The sequence below is a fragment of the Mobula birostris genome, chromosome 8 (assembly GCF_030028105.1).
Source record: "Mobula birostris isolate sMobBir1 chromosome 8, sMobBir1.hap1, whole genome shotgun sequence".
Taxonomy (NCBI): Eukaryota; Metazoa; Chordata; class Chondrichthyes; order Myliobatiformes; family Myliobatidae; genus Mobula; species Mobula birostris.
The window spans coordinates 135,671,787-135,693,538 of NC_092377.1; the positions used below are offsets into that span (position 1 = coordinate 135,671,787).

General features: G+C 39.5%; 1 protein-coding gene and 2 long non-coding RNA genes across 9 annotated transcripts in view; 1 reads left to right on the forward strand and 2 right to left on the reverse strand.

Moving 5' to 3' along the window:
* gins4 (GINS complex subunit 4 (Sld5 homolog)) overlaps positions 1-20,374 on the forward strand; it is a 50,332-nt gene extending 29,958 nt beyond the window's left edge. The window contains exons 8-10 of one of the 5 annotated variants that reach the window (XR_011886945.1): positions 14,394-14,564; positions 16,755-16,865; positions 19,736-20,374. The gene's annotated coding sequence lies outside the window, so the exon portion shown is untranslated. Of the gene's footprint in view, positions 1-4,416; positions 8,591-14,393; positions 14,714-16,754; positions 16,866-19,735 lie in introns of those variants that run through there. The other 4 variants (XR_011886946.1, XM_072266356.1, XM_072266355.1 and 1 more) reach the window with 4 other exon arrangements.
* LOC140201745 (uncharacterized) lies at positions 752-8,171 on the reverse strand. Its single transcript, XR_011886950.1, has 3 exons — positions 7,894-8,171; positions 2,453-2,721; positions 752-1,207 (listed from the first exon to the last, which is right to left on the reverse strand). It is a non-coding gene; the product is annotated as an uncharacterized lncRNA (long non-coding RNA).
* Positions 12,011-21,752, reverse strand: part of LOC140201744 (uncharacterized) — a 28,647-nt gene continuing 18,905 nt past the window's right edge. For 2 of the 3 annotated variants that reach the window (XR_011886948.1, XR_011886947.1), the window contains 3 exons: positions 20,845-20,968; positions 15,316-15,408; positions 12,011-12,497 (listed from right to left, as the gene is read on the reverse strand). This is a non-coding gene — a long non-coding RNA (uncharacterized lncRNA). Of the gene's footprint in view, positions 12,501-15,315; positions 15,409-20,844; positions 20,969-21,752 lie in introns of all 3 variants that reach the window. The other variant, XR_011886949.1, reaches the window with a different exon arrangement.

Sequence of the window (21,752 nt, forward strand, 5' to 3'; positions counted from 1 at the left end):
CACACTGAAACGGCGTTTTCCTCCCCCAAAATGGAGCTTTTCAAAAACGCTCTGAAAACGCCTAATGTCCGGTGTAGTGTGTAAGGGATAACCGGCTCTTTTATAAAATGCTGACATGACGTGCCAGAACAGGTGGTGGCGGCAGCGCAGCATTTCATTGTTTTCTTGGACGCAATCTCCAACGCCACAACAACAATGACGGACGGCTTCATGCGTGTGTTGTTTACTTTATTGTCTACGTTAATTTCAAACCCCCACATAACCTAACAATTTCAGAACAGAGGGCAACGAGACTGAAGCCAGAGGAGTTAGAAATGTACTCACCAAATACTTTGACCCATAACTTAATGAATACTGAATAAATAAGTATACTCACTTTGCCCTGTTTTCTGCCCTTCCTTGTATGGAGGTGGTTTACCTATTTATGCAAGTACTTCTCTGACAATAGATATGTAACAGCCTATTGTAACATTGTATGGAAATACAAGACAACATTGATGCAGACATGTTTTATACATTTAACAAGGTGCTTTATTAATGTACTGCTTGTGCAAACATTCAACAGGTGCAATTGTCACTACTTCCAAAATGTCATTTTTAAGTTTGGCATAGATGTGAAAATGTTAAGGCCAAAAAAGGAAAATTGTAAGTTTCACTTTTACTTGGGTAAAAATAACATCACTTTTGCCCAGTAACTCATTTTATTGCACATGTTAAATACAGCAAAATAATACAGAAAGACATGGCAAAAGTAAAGGCAAATAAATGAGGTAACAGCAAATTTCACTTTAGCTCAGTAACAAGCCTTATTGCATTTAGTTGTAGCTGTCGTCCCTGTCGTGAAGGGACTATGGCCGTAGGAAATGTTTCCAGGATGACCCCTCTGTGGGAGTGGGGATGATGTTGGTGGGGCCACCCAGAGGTCTGTGTGTCCGTATGTGTAGCTATTGTAGTGGCTGTGAGGCTGGTATTGTGGCGGTGAAAAGTACTGGAGGAGAGCCATCATATTCCTCATCATTGCAAATCCCTCTGCAACAGAGTTAGTCAGTTTTTCAATGTTCGTCGTCAGCTGGGTCATACTGTCCATGAACTCCCTGTCGGTTGCCTCCATACGCTCCAGTATTTGTTTTTTTTTAGTTTTAGGTCCTCCCGCGCGAGAGCCAACAGCTGTCCATCGTTTGGTAATTTCCTTTTAAGTTTTTCTAGTCTGTAACCAGACAAGCACGCATTAGGGTTGCTTGGTCCAAACTGTTAGAGTCGGGCGTACTCGTCGAAGCGGGTGAATTCTGTCGATGTGTCCTGCACATGCCCAGTAGGAGGAGATTCGCCCAAATACCCATTTTAATGTGGACAGAGGTATTTTCAAAAACGCCTCGTGTGGACGCCTATCGTTTTTACGTGAAACCGGCGTTTTCAAAATTATCCAGTCTAGTGTGGATGTAGCCTAGTGTGATTTTCCTCAGCTGGTTCATTTTTCCCCTCCACCGCCCCTCCAACCCCGAACAGTAACCAAAGTATACCTATTGTTGAGAAGGATGACCACAGGGGTAACCTGCATTGGCTTTTTAACCCCTTTCATCCTCTTAATTGTCACCCAATTTCCTGTGTTCTGCACTTTGGGTGGATCTACCTCTCTACGTTTCCTGTCTGTCACCCCCTCAGCCACCCAAATGATCTGGAGTTCATCCAGTTCCAGCTGCAACTCCTTAATGTGGAGGCAGTGTTAGAAGCTGCAGCTGGAGGAGGTCTCCCTGCCTTCCCACGTCCCGCAAGACGAGTGTTCCACCATCCTGCCTGCCATCCCTACTGCTCTAACGGTACGATTATAAAGAAGGAAACAATAAAGAGACTGGATTCTGCAGGGAGCGCTCATGGAGTGAGGTCGTCTCTTTGGCTTCGCTCCATTCCCGTTATCCTTTTTTTAACCTATGACCTCCTTGATCTAATCAACTTTAAGTACACCAGAAGATTTACTTTATCATCTTGATTTACTGATTAATTGATTTCATTTTGTCAACTGTAACTTTCGTGCTTAGAGAAATGAGTACGAGATCTAGAACTAAAGATGGGAAAGACGCTAATGGGAACGGAGGAAAGAAGAAAGGTGATTCCAAACAAACGGAATTAACTTACGAAGTTATGGAGGAAATGTTTGAGCAGCATCGGATAAAACTATCTGAAAGTTTAACTGCTCAATTTGAACAACATCGTCAAAGCCTCAATGAAGATTTAAAATCAATCAGGGATTCTTTGAAATCCCTGGATTCTGATGTTCAAAAACACGATGCAAAAATTTCTGAACTGGATACTAAATCTCAGAAGACGGACACAAAAGTTGAGATCTTAGAGAAGAATCTAGCTTCGACTACTAAACAACTCCAACAACTTAAATCCAAAGTTATTGATCTTGAGAACTAATCGAGAAGACAAAACTTACGTTTAATTGGCTTACCCGAGGATGTTGAGGTTGGAGACCCTGCAATATTCTTTGCTCAACTTTTAAAGGATTCGTTTGGTTCAGTTTTCCCAACGATCCTCCATTACTCGACCGCGCCCATCGTATACCGTGGATAAAGTCGGCAGCGGCTGTTTCCAAACCCAGACCAGTTATTCTTCGTTTCCATTATGTCAATGTTAAAGAACAGCTTCTCCAGACTGCTCGTCGACAAGGGGTGATCAAGTATCGTCAGCATTCCTTCAGGATAGTTCAAGATTACAGTCCTGAAGTGATGAAAGAACGACTGACTTTTAAACCTCTACTGTCGGAATGCTATCAAAAAAACTCAAACTGGCACTATTGTATCCTGCACGTCTCAGAATCTCTCTTCCCGATGGAAATCGTCGTGTCTTCCACTCTACAACTGCCGCTCGAAGCTTTTTGGATGATAATTTCCCATCTGATACAGACACCCTCTCTTCATCTGTGTCGGGTGCTTCCAGCACCAATTTTTTTTTCCTTTCTGGTGTTTTTTTAAAATAAATCTTTTACTACCGTGCGATGAAGGTTTTTTATAAGTCCAAGATTTTTGTTCTTAGTTTATTACTATAGTTGTTGTTCTATAACTTATATAGAATACTTATCTCCTGTGAATAACATCATTTTCCTTTAGTTAACCTTTTGTTTTAACTTTTCCTTTCTCGTTATCATTAATGATCTGATCCGACGATCATTTTTAGTTATATGTTTCCTATTTTTGGTTTTTGCATAATTAAAATGGCGACTTGTCTTTCTCTTTGTATAACCTCCTTTGTTTTTTTTCGGGACGCCATCTTCTTATGCTTCTTCTTCCCGTAATCCTTTTTTTCCTTTTGGAAGTGATTTTTTATTTACTCGTCTATAACTAATTATACGTATTGACTAAGTTTTTTTTATTTCATATATTTTAGTAATGTAGACTAATTATTATATTGGTTATTTTTTACATATATTAGTCTCTGGGAGGTCACCTATTTAACATATATTTTTGGAGTTGCCCCCTGCAGAAATGGGGTTAGAATTAGTTTTAGCTAGAGCTTTCTTCAGCCTTTTTTGGCTTAGTTCGGGGTTCTTGGGGTTGGGGGAGGGGATAGTCTTTTTCTTTTCTAATTTTTTCTATTGGGCTGATTCAGAACTACAAAGATGTCCGCAGTGTCGAGATTTCCGGTTCCTCTCTAATCATGTATTCCTCTTCTGATTTCATGAGCTCACATTATGGTTAACCCCTTACTCACCAAAGGGTTAATTCTCAATTATGGCTCATGCTATTAATTTTGTCTCTTGGAATACAAATGCTTTAAACCATCCAATAAAACGGAAAAAGGTTTTCAAAGTGTTCCAAAGACTGAATGCTCATATTATTTTTGCACAAGAGACTCATGTAAGGAAAGAGGACAATCAACGCTTCTTTAAGTTTTGGAAAGAACAACAATACCACTGAAATGCTCAAGCCAAAATTAAAGGCGTTTCAATTTTTATTGATCCTTCAATTACATTTATTCATCAAGACATTATTTCAGATCCTAATGGCAGATTGCTGTTAATTACTGGGGTACTTTTTAATAAAAAGGTCGCTATGGTTAATGTTTACGCTCCAAATGTGGATTATCCTGAATTTTTTAAACACTTATTCACTTCCTTTCCTAACTTAAACGAGTATATGTTGATAATGGGCGGTGATTTTAATTTATGTTTGAATCCCATGTTGGACAGATCCATAGCTAGTTGGGCTTTACCGAATAAGTCGGCTACTATTATTAACTCTTTTATGTTGGATTCTGGGATTTCAGAAATTTGGAGATTTCCACATCCTAATGATAAGGAATTCTCCTTTTTTTCACATGTTCATCGTTCTTTTTCTCGAATTGATTATTTCTTGATTGACTCTCGTTTGATTCCATATGTAGTTGATTGTAATTATGACAGTATTGTTATTTCAGATCATGCTCCAATGAAACTTTCCATCAAGTTAATGGACACCTCTTGTACTAGCAGACAATGGCGATTTAACCCTATTTTGCTTCAAGATCAGGACTTTGTCAAATTTATAAAGGAGCAGATTGATTTCTTCTTTTCAACTAATACTATGGAAGAAGTTTCCAATGGAACTGTTTGGGACGCCTTTAAAGCTTATATTCGTGGTCAGATTATTTCCTATTCGGCCGGTTTGAAAAGACGTATTAACAATGAAATACTTTTGTTGGTTGATAAAATTAAAGAAGTCGATAAAAAATATGCTATTTCTCCCAGTAAGGAGCTGTACAAACACAGAGTTGAACTCCAATTGGAACAGAGCTTATTATTAACATCCTCGATTGAAAATCAATTAATGAGAACTAGAAGTGATTTTTATATTCATAGCGATAAATCGGGTAAATTACTGGCCAACCAATTGAAATTTGATTCGGTTAAACGTCAAATTACTAAGATTCGCAAACAGGATGATACCTTCACAGTTGATCATGTTGGGATAAACCAAACCTTTCAAGAATTTTATACTTCTTTATATCACTCTGATTTTCCTCATGATTCTAATTTCATGCATGATTTTTTTAGGTAAATTGAGTTTTCCGAAATTATCGACCGAAGAGTCCCTATCATTAGAAACTTCCATTTCAGAGGAAGAAATAATAACTGCAATCTCATCATTGAATTCCAGTAAAGCACCCGGTCTGGATGGGTTTACAGTGGAATTTTTAAAATTTTTTTCCTCCATTCTTTCTTCTAAGTTGTCTAGAATATTCAAGGAAGCAATCAGTTTAGGTAAATTACCACAATCGTTTTACGAAGCCTCTATTTCCTTAATTCTTAAAAAGAATAAAGATCCTACTGGTTGTGCATCATACAGACCGATATCTCTTCTGAATGTAGACTCTAAAATTTTTTCAAAAATTCTAGCAACTAGATTGGAGAAGGTGTTACCTCAAATTATTTCTATGGATCAAACCGGATCTATTAAAAATCACTATTCATCCTTTAATATTAGGAGGTTAATGAATATTGTTTATACCCCCTCATTTACTACCCCGGAATGTATTATCTCTTTAGATGCTGAGAAAGGCTTTGACAGAGTTGAATGGCCTTATTTATTTAATGTTCTTGAGAAATTTAATTTTAATTTGACATTTATATCTTGGATTAAATTGTTATACTACTCCCCGGTAGCCTCGGTTTGTACAAATAATTATAGATCTTTTTTTCATCTTTTTTGTGGCACTAGGCAAGGTTGCCCTCTTAGTCCTTTACTATTCAATATTGCTCTTGAACCTTTAGCAATTGCTATTCGTGACTCGCCAAATATTATTGGTATTACCCGTGGAAACGAAATACATAAATTATCATTATATGCAGATGATTTGTTGTTATATATCTCTAACCCGGAGAAGTCAATTCCTGCTTAGATCTGTTAGCTCAATTTAGTAACTTCTCTGGTTACAAATTGTATCTTAATAAGAGTGAATTATTCCCTTTAAATAAGCATGTACCTACTTATGGACGTTTACCATTTAAATTGGTTACTGATTCATTTATATATTTAGGGATAACAATTACAAAAAAAATAAAGATTTATTTAAAGCTAATTTTTTACCTTTAATTGATCAGATTAAACTTTTATTTACCAAATGGTCGCCAATCTCTTTGTCTTTGATTGGTCGGATTAATGCTATTAAGATTATCATTTTGCCCAAATTTTTGTATATATTTCCAAAAAATCTTTTTTTGATAACGTAGATTCAAAAATTTCCTCATATATTTGGCAAAATAAAAATCCTAGGTTAGGTAAAAAGGTACCTACAGAAATCTAAAAAGGAGGGGGGCTCGCCCTCCGGAATTTTAGATTTTATTACTGGGCAATTAATATTCGATATTTAAAATTTTGGTTACGAGATTTGGACGTATCTTTAAATCCTCATTGGGTAAATCTTGAATCTAATTCATTACAAGGGTTTTCCTTGGGTTTTGTTTTAGGAACTTCACTTCCTTTTCCTTCTTTTAAGTTATATAAACAAATGAATAACCCAATAGTTAAGCATACTTTACGTATATGGTTTCAATTCCGAAGATTTTTTGGGTTTAATCAATTTATTCTAGCAAGTCCCATGATATCAAATTTTCTTTTTCAACCTTCCACGATGGATCAAGCTTACTTTGATTGGAAAACCAAAGGTATAATATCTTTTCGCGATTTATTTTTGGATAATTGTTCTATGTCTTTTGATCAACTCTCTAATAAATATAATTTACCCAGATCTCACTTTTTTAGATATTTACAGATTAGAAACTTTTTAATTACTGTTTCCCCTAATTTTCCATACCCATATCCAATGGACATTTTGGAAAAAATCTTAGATTTAAATCTCTCTCAGAAAAGTGTAGTAGCAATTATATATAATATAATTATGAACTTATGTCCTGATGCTTCTAATAAAATTAAAGCTGACTGGGAAAGAGAACTTGAGATTAATATTCTGACTGAGAAATGGGAAAAAATTCTTCACTTGGTGAATTCATCCTCTGTATGTGCTAAGCATAGGTTGATACAGTTTAAAGTAGTGCACAGGGCTCATATGTCCAAAGATAAACTATCTCGTTATTACTCTTATATTAATCCAATATGTGACATGTCATTTCGAGATAGCTTCTTTAACCCACATGTTTTGGTCATGTCCTTTGTTGGAGAAATATTGGAAAGATATTTTTGATTTTATTTCAACGGTCCTAAGGATAGACTTACAACCTCATCCAATTACTGCTATCTTTGGACTACCAATGATAGACTTAAATAATTTAACCTCTTCATCACGAAGGATGATTGCATTTCTTACTTTAATGGCTAGAAGGTCCATTTTGTTGAATTGGAAAGAGATTAACCCTCCTAAGGTATTTCATTGGTTTTCACAAACTATGGTGTGTTTGAATTTGGAGAAAATTAGAAGTACAGTTTATGACCCTTCCATTAAGTTTGAAAAAACTTGGAGGCCATTCATTCAGCATTTTCATTTGATGTAATTTGATCATTTCCAAACTTGTTTTATCTCTCTGTACTGTTGTTGGAGGGGAATGGAGTCGTCGGCACTAAGGTTTTCTTCTTTTCCATTTTTAAGTTGTTAGTTTTGCCCAAGTCTTTTAGTTTAGTTGATTAATTCTGTTTTTCTTTGGGGATGGGGTTTTTTTTGGTTTTGTTTTTTTTCTTTTTCATGATTTTTTTTCAGTTTTTTTTTTGATTTGTATTATCCGTTGTCAGTTTTACATGATTGGGAGCTTTGTTAACTTACACTATTTCATTGTACAATTACTTTTCTTAAGTGTAACAATATCTCTCCTACTATTTGTATTATTGCTATGTTTTGTTTCTATACTTCGAAATTAATAAAAAGATTGAAAAAGAAAGAACAATAAAGAGACTAACAAAATACCTTTTAAGATGCAGGAAGAAACCACAGTACTGGGGGAAACCTGCACAGTCATCGGGAGAACATGGAAACTCCACAGGAGTAGCACTGTATGTCAGGGTTGAACCTGATTCGTTGGAGCCATGAGACATTGCCGTACCTCTGCCATTCTTCCTTTGGGGTCAGAAATCTTTAGTTTATATATGACTCCAAATTGATTGACACTTGTACCACTCTTGTAGCTCCCCTGCTTTAGGTGACATGCACAGATTTGGCATGTCATCTAAAACTTTGACAAACGTCTATAGATGCACAGTGTAGAGTATCCTGACTGGTTGCATCATGGCCTGGTATGCCCATGAATGGGAAAGCCTGCAAAAAGAGGAGGATGCAGTTCAGTCCATCCCAGGAAAAGCTCTCCCCACCATTGCACACATCTTCAAGGAGCACTGCCACGAGAAAGCTGCATCCATCATCGAGGCCATGCACTCTTCTCTCTGCTGCCATCGGGAAGGAGGTAAAGGAGCCTTAGGTCCACACTACCAGGTTCAGAAACAGTTATTTCCTTTCAACCATCAGTCTCCTGAACCACGAGAAAATCTGCAGATGCTGGAAATTCAAGCAACACACACAAAATGCTGGTGGAACGCAGCAGGCCAGGCAGCATCTATAGGAAGAAGTACTGTCGACGTTTCGGGTCAAGACCCTTCATCAGGATTAACGGAGAAAAGAGATAGTAAGAGATTTGAAAGTGGGAGGGGGAGGGGGAGACCCAAAATGATAGAAGACAGGAGAGGGAGGGATGAGGCTAAGAGCTGGGAAGTTGATTGGCAAAAGGGATACAAGGCTAGAGTTTGGGGAGTATCATAGGATGGAAGGCCTTGGAAGAAAAAAAGGCGGAGTGGAGTATCAGAGGAAGATGGAAAACAGGCAAGGAGTTATTGTGAGAAGGAGAGAGAGAAGAGAAGAAGAAAAAAAAAATTATTAAATAAATAAATAAATAGGGATGGGGTTAAGAAGGGGAGGAGGGGCATTAATGGAAGTTAGAGAAATCAATGTTCATGCCATCAGGTTGGAGGCTACCGAGACAGAATATAAGGTGTTGTTCCTCCAACCTGAGTGTGGCTTCATCTCGACAGTAGAGGAGGCCATGGATTGACATATGGGAATGGGACGTGGAATTAAAATGTGTGGCCACTGGGAGATCCTGCTTTCTCTGGCGGACAGAGCATAGGTGCTCAACGAAACGGTCTCCCAGTCTGCGTCCAGTCTCACCAATATATAGAAGGCCACACCGGGAGCACCGGACATAGTATATCACCCCAGGTGAGTTGGGGCCTTGAATGATGGGAAGGGAGGAAGTGTAAGGGCAGGTGTAGCATTTGTTCCTTTCTTTCTTCCAAGGCCTTCCGTCCTGTGATACTCCCCCATGTATCCCTTTTGCCAATCGACTTTCCAGCTCTTGGCTTCATCCCCTCCTGTCTTCTATCATTTCGAGTCTCCCCTCCCCCTGCCACTTTCAAATCTCTTACTATCTCTTTTTTCCATTAGTCCTGATGAAGGGTCTCATTCTGTTACTCTCTGTAAGGAATTCGAACACTCCCCCCCCATGACCATCAAGGGTTTCATTCTGTTACTCTCTGTAAGGAATTCGAACACTCTCCCCATGACCATCATGGGAGGAGGAGAAGATAGTGGTGTGATGCAGCGCGCACGGCCTCTCCAGTGATGAATATCTGTAATCTGTCAAGTAGGAGGCCCTGTGCAATTCTGATTTGATGGAGGCAGACGTGAGAGCACGGAGAAACATCTGGTGAAACTTCTGAAATGCCCGCTTCGCTGCTGCTGCTACTGTGTGATCCGAAAGCTCCGGAGGGGAAGGCCCCGAGTCCTCGGCTTTGCCTGTTGCTTGGCAGCTGGGGCCAGGGTCGAAGCGCTCGGCAGAGATGGTGCTCAGTATCGGAGGGCTGGTCGGAGGCTTGAAGTTTTCAGAGGGACTCAGAGTCGGACTGCGGTCGGATGCTTCCAGGATGCTGCATCGGCAAGTTTGCGGCGCTGGAAGCTCATGGCAGGGAGAGTTTCTTCCTTCTACCGTCTGCGTAAGATGTTGGGCTATCAGGACTTTGAGACTTTTTTTTTTACTGTGCCCATGCTCTGCTCTTATCAAATTGCGGTATTGCTTTGCACTGTTGTAACTATATGTTATAATTAAGTGATTTTTGTCAGTTTTAGTCTTGGTCTGTCTTGTGTTTCTGCGATATCATACCAGAGGAATATTGTATCATTTTTTAATGCATGCATTTCTAAATGACAATAAACGAGGACTGAGTGTCCTCATAATCTAATCTAATCTAATGACCACATGAGTTTCCTCCCACGTTCCAAAGATGTATGGGTTAGTAGATTAATTGGTCATATATGTGTAATTGGATGGCGTGGGTTTACTGAGCTGGAAAGGCCTTTTATCTCTAAATATAGTCGGCCCTCCTTATCCGCGGGTTCCGCATGCATGGATTCAACCAGCCGCGGATCATGAAAACCCGAAGATCTCTCTCTGGCACTCGTTTGAGCATTTTTTTCTTGTCATTATTCCCTAAACAATACAGTATAACAACTATTTACATAGCATTTACATTGTATTAGGTATTATAAGTAATCTAGAGATCATTTAAAGTATACAGGAGGATGTGCATAGGTTATATGCAAATACTGCGTCATTTTATATAATGGACTTGAGCATCCGCGTTTTTTGGTATCCGCGGGGGGTCCCAGAAACCAGTCTCTCCCCCCCCCCCCCCCCCCGGATAAGGAGGGCCGACTAAATGAAAACCACATGGTTTTGGGACAGTTGAGAATCAGGTCCCAACTTCACTTTTATCTGGTGAATGGGATTTCTGCAAGGCTCTGTTAACTTTAAGTTTGCACATTAGCATTGATGTTGATGTAGGCATTGCAGATCGCAAGGGAATTTTAAATGCAAATTGCATTAAAGATCAAGCTTGCTGTCTTCGGCATGCTTTCACATACGTTGTACAAGAAACCGATATTTATCATAAAATGGATGTTTCGGTCACTCTGGTGTTCTCAATTGAGCTGAGTATTTTATGTGTTTGAAAGAAAGGAAATTGCTGCAGACCCCCAATTTGACTGGTAGAAAAATTCATATTTTCAATCATTTAATCTTGATTTGAAGCTTTGATGTTGACTTGAAATCATTTAATTTGTGTGAAAGCACGTTTTTTGCATGGATTTATCAATCTCATTTGCCAGGTGAAGCTTTCACCTGCTGCTTGTTTGTGCTGTTTTGACAGTATCCACATAAGAGGCACCTTTGAGAAATGCTGAGATATTGAAGTCGTTAATATTTGGAAATTGGAGAGAGAAGCCCGATTGATATTTTTGTTTTCTTCCAGGAGCTCTTGTTTACTTTATTCCTGTGAATTTGAGCCAATTGATCTCATTTATAATTATGTTCAATAAAATTGCTTGCTGCTCTCTGATAATAGCTTTTGTCTTCAGGATTTCATATGGTTTGGTGTTAATTTAAAAAAAACTTTCAAAGACACATTTATATGTTGCTTGGGATCTGGGTAATAAAGGTGGAACACAGGCATATTTGAGGATGTCCTTTAATGAAAAATAGTTTGGTTTTATAGTTGCAATTGGTAACAGCGTTATTGAATTTCATTTGGAACAGTCTGTACAATGCAATGAGAGCCATGGTGTACCCTGCGAATGTCAGTACGTCTTCACTTCAAGTTGTGAATCTGTTACCTTGGTCATTTTGAGATCGGTTGAATCCACCAGTGAAACAAATGCACGAGTATTTTGTATGACCCTCAGGCCAATAAAGGACACAGGACAAATGTAAGGTTCATATTTCCGAGTGCCAGTGGAACGGTGCAGCTTGGGGTCCATGAATTGGATTACTGGTTGATTAAAGAAAGTTTGGAATAACATGCCTGAGCCAGTAACGGAGGCCACAGATCTAGTGGATTTTTGTGAAAATCATCTGGTTACTTTAGCGAAAGAAATCTTGTCCTTATTAGATTATGAGAACACTCAGTCCTCTTTTATTGTCATTTAGAAATGCATACATGCATTAAGAAATGATACAATGTTTCTCTGGAGTGATATCACAGAGAACAAGACAGACCAAAGACTAACACTGACAGAACCACATAATTATAACATATAGTTACAGCAGTGCAAAGCAATATCATAATTTTATAAAGAACAGACCATGGGCACAGTAAAAAAAAATCTCTAAAGTCCCCAGTTGATCGACTCCCGAGTCCCCGATAGCAGGCGGCAAAAGGGAGAAACTCCCTGCCATAAACCTCCAGGCACCGTCAACTTGCCGATGCATTGGAAGCAGCCGACACTGAGTTCATCCGTCCGAAAACTCCGAGCTTCCGACCATCCTCTCCGATACAGCCTGCCGAGCGCCTTCGATCTCTCCCTGGTCGCTGAAACACACAAAGCCGAGGATTTCGGGGCCTTCAGCTCCGGAGATTCCGGTTACCACACAGTAGCAGCGGCAGTGAAGCAGGCATTTCAGAAGTTTTCCAGATGTTCCACTTTGCTCTCACGTCCGTCTCCATCAAATCAGAATTGTGCACGGTCCCCTACTTGACAGATAACAGATATTCATCACCGAAGTGGCCGCGCACACTGTCATTGCACCGCCATCTTCTCCCCTCTCCCGGGAGGATTTTAGATCTAGTTTGCATGTGACTCCTGGCCTACGGTGCCATGATCGAGTCTTAAGTGTCCTCTGAATTGGATTAGGAGTTACAGATTGACAATAGGTACTGGCCTTTCTATCTTTAAATCATGGATTAGAATTTTGTATAAAAACCCTAAGGCTGCAGTTATTACAAATGGTATCATATCCCCATTTTTCAACATCTCACGGGGTACACACCAGGGCTGCCCCCTCTCCACACTGTTATTTACGATTTTTTTGGAACCGCTGGCAATCATGATTAGAGCAGATCCAAATGTTAGGGGAATGAAGGGAGGTGGAAAGGAGCATAAGCTGATGTCATATGCTGGTAATATTTTATTACTGATTAGTGACCCTCCTAATTCCTTACCCCCACTAATGAAAACAATTCAATTATACTCTGAGGTATCCGGTTATAAAATCAACTGCGATAAATCTGAGGCTATGCCAATGTCAAAAATGTGTTTTTCACTTTCAGTATCTCAGTTTAATTTCAGATGGGTGCCAGTTGGAATGAAGTATCTAGGGGTCAAACTCAGTCAGAATTTGGATGAAATAATTACTTTAAATTATGACCCATTATTGAGTAGGATAAGAAATAATCTGGATAGGTGGGGGCCACTGAGACTGTCACTCTGGGGTAAAGTCAATGTAGTTAAAATGGTCATAGCACCTCAGTTTAACTCTTTCTATGATGCTTCCTTTAAATATATCAGATTTGATCTACAAGCAATACAACAAAATTATCAGTGATTTTCTATGGGATAAGAAGAAGCTCAGAATTAAAATGAGTAAGATGTGTATGTCCAGGGACATGGGTGGGCTCAGTCTACCAGATGTCAGGGCATATAAATTATCCTTTGAAATGACCAAGTTAGCTAAACATTGGGACAGGGCTGATGCTGATTTAGATTGGGTAATTACAGAACGGAGCCTGGCTGCACCACATTCTCCCCTTAACATCCTCTCACAGCATGTGGAAAACAAGACTAACCTAAATCCTATACTATCTCACTCAAAGCGTGTGTGGAGTACAATTCATAAAGCCTGCAGAATGTCACATTTAAACCAGTTATACTCCTCGCTCTGGAATAACCCTGAGATATGCATTGGGAAAAGAATAGTGTACTGGAAGGAATGGAAGATTAAAGGTGTAAATACAGTAGGTGATCTCGATGAGAATGGGATTTTTATGTCATATGTGGATTTGCAGAGGAAATATAACTTCGTAGATAAAGGGAATTTTTGGAAGTATTTGCAAATAAGACTTTGCGTTAGTTGCATATTTAAGTGCGGTGACTCACAAAGTAACCCTTTAACTGAGTACTTCACATTACCACAGGGAGTTCATAAAGCACCAGTGTTTTATAAAATGTCCAAGCACTCTGTGAGTGAACTGTGTAACAATCTCAAAGCAGTATGGCAGAAGGGTCCTGGAAGCGATATTGAGGATAATGAGTGGTCAAATATTTTATCAAATGTGGGTAGACATATTAGGGAAGTGAGGGGGAAATTTATTCAATATAAGATAATACACAGATATTATTGGTCACCAACTAGACTCTACAAAATGGGGATTGTTGATAGTAATTTATGCTGGAAATGTAAAAATGAGGTGGGCACATATTTTCACATGATTTGGGAGTGTTCCATGGTTCGTCCATTTTGGTGTAAAGTTCTTGATCTGTTGGGGAATTGGTCAGGTTCCACACTACCCTTGTGTCCACGGCTTTGTCTCCTGGGTGATAGGACAATGATATCTAATGTAAACAATGACAATTTCACTATTTTAAAGGTGGTTCTCATCACAGCTGCAAGAATTATATTGCAAAACTGGAAAAAAACCCAGATGTCCCACTGTGAAGAAATGGACTGAGGAAATGATTAAGATTTCATCATATGAACACATGTTGGGAAGAATTAGCAGTGAGGGAAAAGTGCAAGACGCGTGGGATCAAGTTTGGTTGTATGTTAATTTAAACAAATTAGAACTTCTTTCTGTTTCTAAGTTTTATTTGTTTTCCTGTCATGAGAGGACTATGTAAATATGCCGTACTCTATCTGCTCTAAGACATGCTGTGCTGCTTTGCAAAATAAGAATAAATAATAATAAAAATTTGAATTACAAAAAAAAGTACTGGCCTTCCAATGCCACACACCTTGTGAATAAACAGGAACATAACTACTTAATTTGAGCTATGTTATAAGGGATGCAATGGAAGTTCTGAAGGACTTTTGTGGTTAGAGAGTGTGCCCTAAATCCTTTGTTCTGTTTGAAAAGTGTTGAGTTGTTTCCTCCAAGAGCAAGGAACTACAAGATGAAGTGACGCATTTTAGAGATGTTGGAAATGGTATTGAGTTCCTGAAAGAGTTCAGAAGAACTAGAAGAGAAGGACTGAAGAACAGCATGCCCAATGTGAGAATCTTTGGATCACTAACGGTACTGTAGACTACCGAGCCCAGAAACAGGAGTGAGGGAATACTTGGCTGAAGAAATGGGCAGGGAAAATCCCAGTGTTCTGGGATTTTGGATGTTCTGGGGAAGGGGCATTCAATTGGTCTTGAAGAGACTGGGATTATTTTCTTTCAGAAAAGAATATCTATCAATGGAGGGAGGATTTAACCTGATATGGGGTGGGGACAACATACAAGATGCACAGACAGCTCAGAAAGACAATTGAATTAGTTATTTGATAGCACAAAGAAGGCTGCCATACCAGACTTTTGAGTCCATGCTGGTTTCTGACAGCAAACTCCTCAGGTCCATTTACCTCCTCGTTATTTCCCTGTATTTGTGCAACATGTTCTCTCTTGAAAAGGCATGAGAAAAAAAAATTAGGTACTTTGGGTTTGGATTTAAATGACTAACAACAAGATTCAAGATTGCTTAATGTCATTTCCTGTACACAAGTGTAAGGAGAATGAAATAATTGTTACTTTTTATCCGATACAGCTCAAAAAAAAAAGGTAAAGGACATAATAATAATAAAGCACAATAGATATAAACACATATGATAGCTTGTATACATAGATTGATTGTATGCCCATAAAGTGACACTAGGCTCTACATAAGGTTGTACAAAGCTGTGCTTCCTTAGTATTGTAGTGGTGTGTGAGCCTGGGTCATTGGTTCAACTCTAACCTGGGCAAGAATGTGACTGAATACTGGGCAAAATATGGAGTTTGAATCTAATCTCAGTACGGTAGCCTATGTAGATATGTTCTGAGGAGGCATGTAGAAATATGCAAGTAAGGGTGGCAGAGTATGAAATTATCCACTCCGTTCTCTACCCAGGAACTAGGTTCACTCGAACATCTATTTAATGGTAAGCTTACCGTATTATTTAGCTGTTGTGAATATTGTGTAATAATTTGCAAAGAAAAAACTTAGTATGACTAGTAACAATAATTACCCCAAGTGTAGTCAATTATTTTCTCCTAGCTGTGTAACGTCAGGATTTGTCAGTTAGGGCCAAGTCCTGTACAGAATTTTTCCCGTCTCGGTCCAAACACTCATCATCTCCATTCAGAAAGCATAATGTTTTAAAATGTACATGTGATTTTAAAGGTTTGATTGTTCTCTTTTGGGAGGGAGGGAGGGAGGGAATGGAAAGGTGACTATCAAGTACCCTGAACGATGTGTACTCTGTGTGAACAAACCGTTCGAATTTTCACCCCAGTTGTCAATGTTATACAGTAGGTATAAATGTTAAAGTGCTGTAAATGCTTGGCAAGTCAGATAGCATTTGTACAGAGAGAGAAACTATATCAGTGTTTCTGGTTAGTGACCAAGAAACGGCAGAGGAGGGTAGAACTGTACCCATGGTCGGCTGTGCTGAAAGTGCCTACTTCCAGAGGCCAGGGTTATCAGTTGAGACAGGAGGAAAACACGCTGGGTAATTCTGTCAGTTAGTTGTAGAACTGCATCATGGCATCTGAAATAGTCCGTTGCCTAAGGCAGTACTTCAAAAAAAAATCCAAATAATCCATGTATCTTGCTTTGCCCCAGACTCTAGTGTTTTTATTAAGAATATTTCAATCACCTTAAAGTTTTAGTTGAGCCGGTTTCCACCAGCCAATTAGCTAGTGAATTCGAATGTTTATCACTTGAAAATCTGCACAGTTTAGTTATTGCTCATTTCTTTTTGTTCTTCAGTGAGTATTTAAGGAGTCAGTCATATTGTTGGGTCTGGAACTGTATGTTGGTAAAACTGGGGAAGGACAGCAGATTCCCCCCCCCCCCCACCGAGGAACAGCTTGCAACCAGGTGAATTTTTTCAGTAATCCTTTGGCATCATAGTCACCTTGATGGGAATTGACTTTTAATTCCTGATTCTCATGAAGTCCTCTGGCTCTAGTGGGTTTTAATGTTACAGTTAGTGCAGTAACTTAAGCACTGTGGTACTACAGCATTTTATGTACTGTAGTTCCTTTTCTCCTTCTGTATTTAACTTGTGCAGTGCTCTGCACATCTCCAATTTCCTAGGCTTATCAACATCCCAGAATCATAATAATGAGGTCTGTTGTTGGTGCTAAACCAGCACAGGCCCTAGACCATGTGACACTCCCATTTCACCAAGTCCTCTTACACGGATTTCCTTGTTCTCCCTCAAATCCCTCTTGTATGACATTTGACCACATGGGTGTTGTGATTTACAACAGTAACGCCTGATTTGCCTGCCGCAGATTAGAAATATGTCTTGCTCCTACAGTCTTTGCAATCCGTCAGTAGCTAGAGGAAAGGCTGAGATGACAACGATCACATCTGATTGTGTTCATTTGTACTTCCTTTTCTCTGGCTATATTTCAATCATGTCAGTCAGAACAACACTCTTTTGAGACATGTTTTGGCTAAACTATAAGTTGCCAGTATATCTACAAGTTATTGCATCGTCTAATGTAAAATTTCTTAACTTTATTAAAACCTTGTTTCCTTTTTCAACCTCAGTAAAAATGCCCGACAGGTGTTAGAAACATTCTGAGGAACGTGCAGCAGCAAGGGTTTGAGGAAATGCTTTGTAGCCCTGATACTCATTTCCTATTACGATATGAACATCACTGCACAGTTCAAGAAAGTGATTAAATTAGCGGAACTGAATCATAATTCTCCGTAAAGAGAGGAGCAGGCAGTTTGAGTTACTTACCCTGCAATCGGCCTGACCATAAAAGGGACCTACTTCTTGTACCATCATCATCCCCCTGCGCCCACAGAATGTTCACCATCTTATAAAGCCCTTTCAAATATTGTGTTACATGTCAGTCAGCCTCTTGCTGGTTTCTGGAAGCTTTTTGTTGCCCATTATCATCCCTGCTTGCCATCTGAAGCAGCTGATGTTTCCATGTAAGGCTTCAGCTGTCTGGCTTTAATGTAGTTAGCATGTGTGTCCCAGTCTTACATTTTTTGGTAGGCTAGAAAAGCCAGGTTGGATTTTTCTGCTACTCAGAGTCAACTGATGGAAAATGGAAAAGTGGAATATTGCTGTTAGTTTGCGGCTTGAGGTACCTCCTCTAGTATTCAGCCCATTACTTTACTCTGTCCCCACACCTTTCTACTCTATTCTTAGAAAGTGAGAGTGTACTGGCTGCAGTTACAGCAGGGTCCCTTGGGTTACAGACAGGGGTTAAGGTTGTAGTTATTTTTGCCCTATTATGATCAAGTTATGTAAGCATTGACAACGTTGTTTTAGCAACAGGCTTTACATTTGCCTAGTTTGAATACTCAGTTTTGATTGCTCACCAGTGTGCTTTGTAGAAGCCTCAATAATCTTAGCAGACTTTTTACTTTATTATCATCTAAATGTAATTACTATAGCTTAGAGCCTGGTTCTACGTTACACGAAGTAGACCCTTAACTCATTAAAACCTTCTGCAAAAATTAGTACTTAATGTAAAAATAGGATGTTTATTTTAGTAAGTGTGTACTGTGGTCTTGTCTGCAGACTCACCCTACCACACAGGTAGTATTCTCAGGGCACTTTGCTTCCCGAAATTTTGTAATTGCTGAAAGTGTCAATAGGATTCAATATAGAAAGGCGGGAGGAGATGGCAGTGCGCCGTGCGCACGCAGCTCTCTGGTGAAAATGATATCGTATCTGTTAAATAGGGGCCGTAGACAATTCTGATTTGATGGAGACAGACGTGAAAGCACAGAGGAACATCTGGAGAAATTTCTGAAACGCCGGTTCACTACCGCTGTCACTGCGCGATCGAGAATCTTCCGGCGGGTAGGCCCCAAAATCCCTGGCTTTGCCTGCTGCTGGCGACCGAGGTTGGGGTCAAATCGTTTGGATAGAGATGGTGTTCGGTACTCGGTGTTGGAGGGCTGATCAGAGCTCGAAGTTTTCGGACGACTCAGAGTCAGGCTGTGGCCGGGCATGGCAGGGAGAGTTTTCTTCCTTCTCCCTTCTTCGTGAGATGTGGGACATTCGAGGGATGTTGAACTTTTTTTTTACTGTGCCATGGCCTGTTCTTCATCAAGTTATGGTATTGTTGCACTGTTGTAACTATATGTTATAATTATGGGGTTTTTGTTAGTTTTTTAAGTCTTGGTCTGTCCTGTGTTTTTGTGATATCACACCGGAGGAATATTGTATCATTTCTTAATGCATGCATTACTAAATGACAATGAAAGAGGACTGTGTGTCCTCATAATCTAATCTAATATTTACACAATCATTTCACACAGGATCACAAGTTGATGATTATCAAATAACTGAAGATGCTGGAAATTTGAAATGAATACTGAAAAAAAAATACTCAAGTTGAGCGGTATCCTTGGAAAGCAAAACAGAACTAGCACTTAATTTGAAAGTCCCTTTGTCAGAACTGAAAGATGTTAGCTTTAAGTTGTATACGGTGGATGGATGGGGAAAGAGAATATCTGTGATAAGAATGCCACCCTTGGAGAAGTTCTGCCCTCTTCATCGGGATTTCTGTTAGTCTCTTTTGTCTTGTTAACTCTCAGTTGCCTCGTTCTCTCAAGAGATGCTCACTAACCCTGGCCTTGTCCTTCAAAGCTATTCCCCTTCTATCCTGCCCTGTTAATTGTTCCTCCACCATCTCTGCAACTTGCTTTCTCTTTCCAGTTCTAGCAGAGTCTTTGACTTCAAATGCTAACTCTTATTTCTCCTTCCACAGAGAGGGTGCTGAAGGCAGATATTCCTGCAATACTTAAGATGAGACCACGAAATGCCACGGCCAAGAAGTATAAGGGCCCAGTCCTGGGAAACGGAATTAGTATGGGCAGGCACAATGGCTGGCATGGACCTGGTGGGCCAAGATCCTGTTTCCTGCCTGTGTGACCTCGGTTGTGCCTGCCCTTTTGGGTGTTTCCAGCACTTACTGTCACAAGCTGATGTTGCGAGATTTGAGGGAAGGTGCAGCACAGAACTGCACAACTGCAGTTGTACAGACAGCCCACCGAGCTCTGAAAGATTTGTAGCAGAAACACTGGCTGAAGAAGTGAACAAGAATATTCAAGTTGCTGCATAATACTTGTATTTGTTGACATCAGTGAGTGTTGCTGCCAGTCAGTTTTTATTGTCCATCCCTAACTTTTATGAACTATATTAAATATTTAAAATGTCATTGCAAAATATGTAAATAAATGGTTCACAAGTGGTGCTTTCTATCTTTATCAACATATTTCCATATTCTACTCATACGTAGAGCATTATTAGTCAGACACTGCCCTGATCCTGAATGGCTTGCTTGGCTATTTAAAAATAAATTGAAACTATTTCCCTTTCTCAATAACCTGGAAAAGTTTTTACGCAATAGTGCTATTTCTGCAGTCATCACACACAACAATTTCTGGCTTCGGATTGCAGCATCTTTTAAATATGATTAATTTTATCCTGCTGCTTTATTTACTGCCCGTTATGCTGCTGGCCACGCAGACATAGAAGAAGGATTCTTCATTGCTGTTTCTGTAATAGTCTTGTTTTATCAAAGCCCTGTGCTGAACCCCCAAACCTGGAGGAACCACTCTTAGTCTGGCTTCTGGACCCTGACTTGTTTGGCATGGTGACCCTATCAAGAGCCAAAGCATAAAATCCAGACTCCAGCCAACATAGCTCCAAACCACAGCAAAGTTGTGATCCTCTTGCAGCTTTATATGCTTAAGCATACAATCTACAAATGCTATGGTGGATTCTGAACTCAGAAACAAGCCTGTTAATTTAAACATGTGCTACTTCACCCAATATCCAAGTAAAATTATCTGAACTGCATTTATAAATGCTTACCTGTTATCAACACTCACAACACACTGGAGGAACTCAGCAGGTCGGGCAGCATCCGTGAAAATGATGGATCAACGTTTCGGGCCGGAACCCTTCGTCAGGACTGAAGAGGGAAGGGGCAGAGGCCCTATAAAGAAGGTGGGGGAGGGTGGGAAGGAGAAGGCTGGTAAGTTTATCTGTTATCAATTGCTTCAATAAAAGCAGCAGTGGCAAATGAAGGATTTCTACATAAATCTTATTAACACAGATAATTGCAAGTTAGCAAAAAGTCCCTGAAATATTTTTAGAAATGATCATGTAGATCACTGTATATAGTCTCTCCACTTTTGCACCTTTTTAGAAGTACAAACTGTCCATACACAGAATTTTTCATAGGTCAGAAACAAAACCATTTTAATAAGGGTTGATGAGCATGAACTCTTATATATAGTGGGTTCCAGTTAATTGGGCCAAAGGTTAATTGGGACAACTGCTTATTAGGGTCTACTCTTAAAGAACAAAACCTAATTGAGAAAATAGCCAGGATTCCCTTTGTTGATTTGGGACACTATGCTGCTTAATTGGTGCAAGAGAGTTTCCATCTAGCATCAGGCGAGTGCACTTCTGCGGCCGTTAGACACTATACTGTGCCTAGAGCAACCAGTTTTTAAATAACATCAGTTGTGTGTGCATGTGTTCAAAAAGCAATGATTTTTGTCACTGAATGTTGGCAGGAAATAAGCAGTAAGACAATTCTGAACTGTTTTGCTCACTGTGGTTTTCTGAAGTATTCATGTTTGGAGATGGCCGGGAATGAAAATGAAATGATTTTCATTACTTCAAAAGATTACGAACTACGAAGAATTTGAAGGTATTGATGGTTATCTTGAATGTTTCCATGAAGGCAAAGGTTTGGAGGATGCAATCATTGA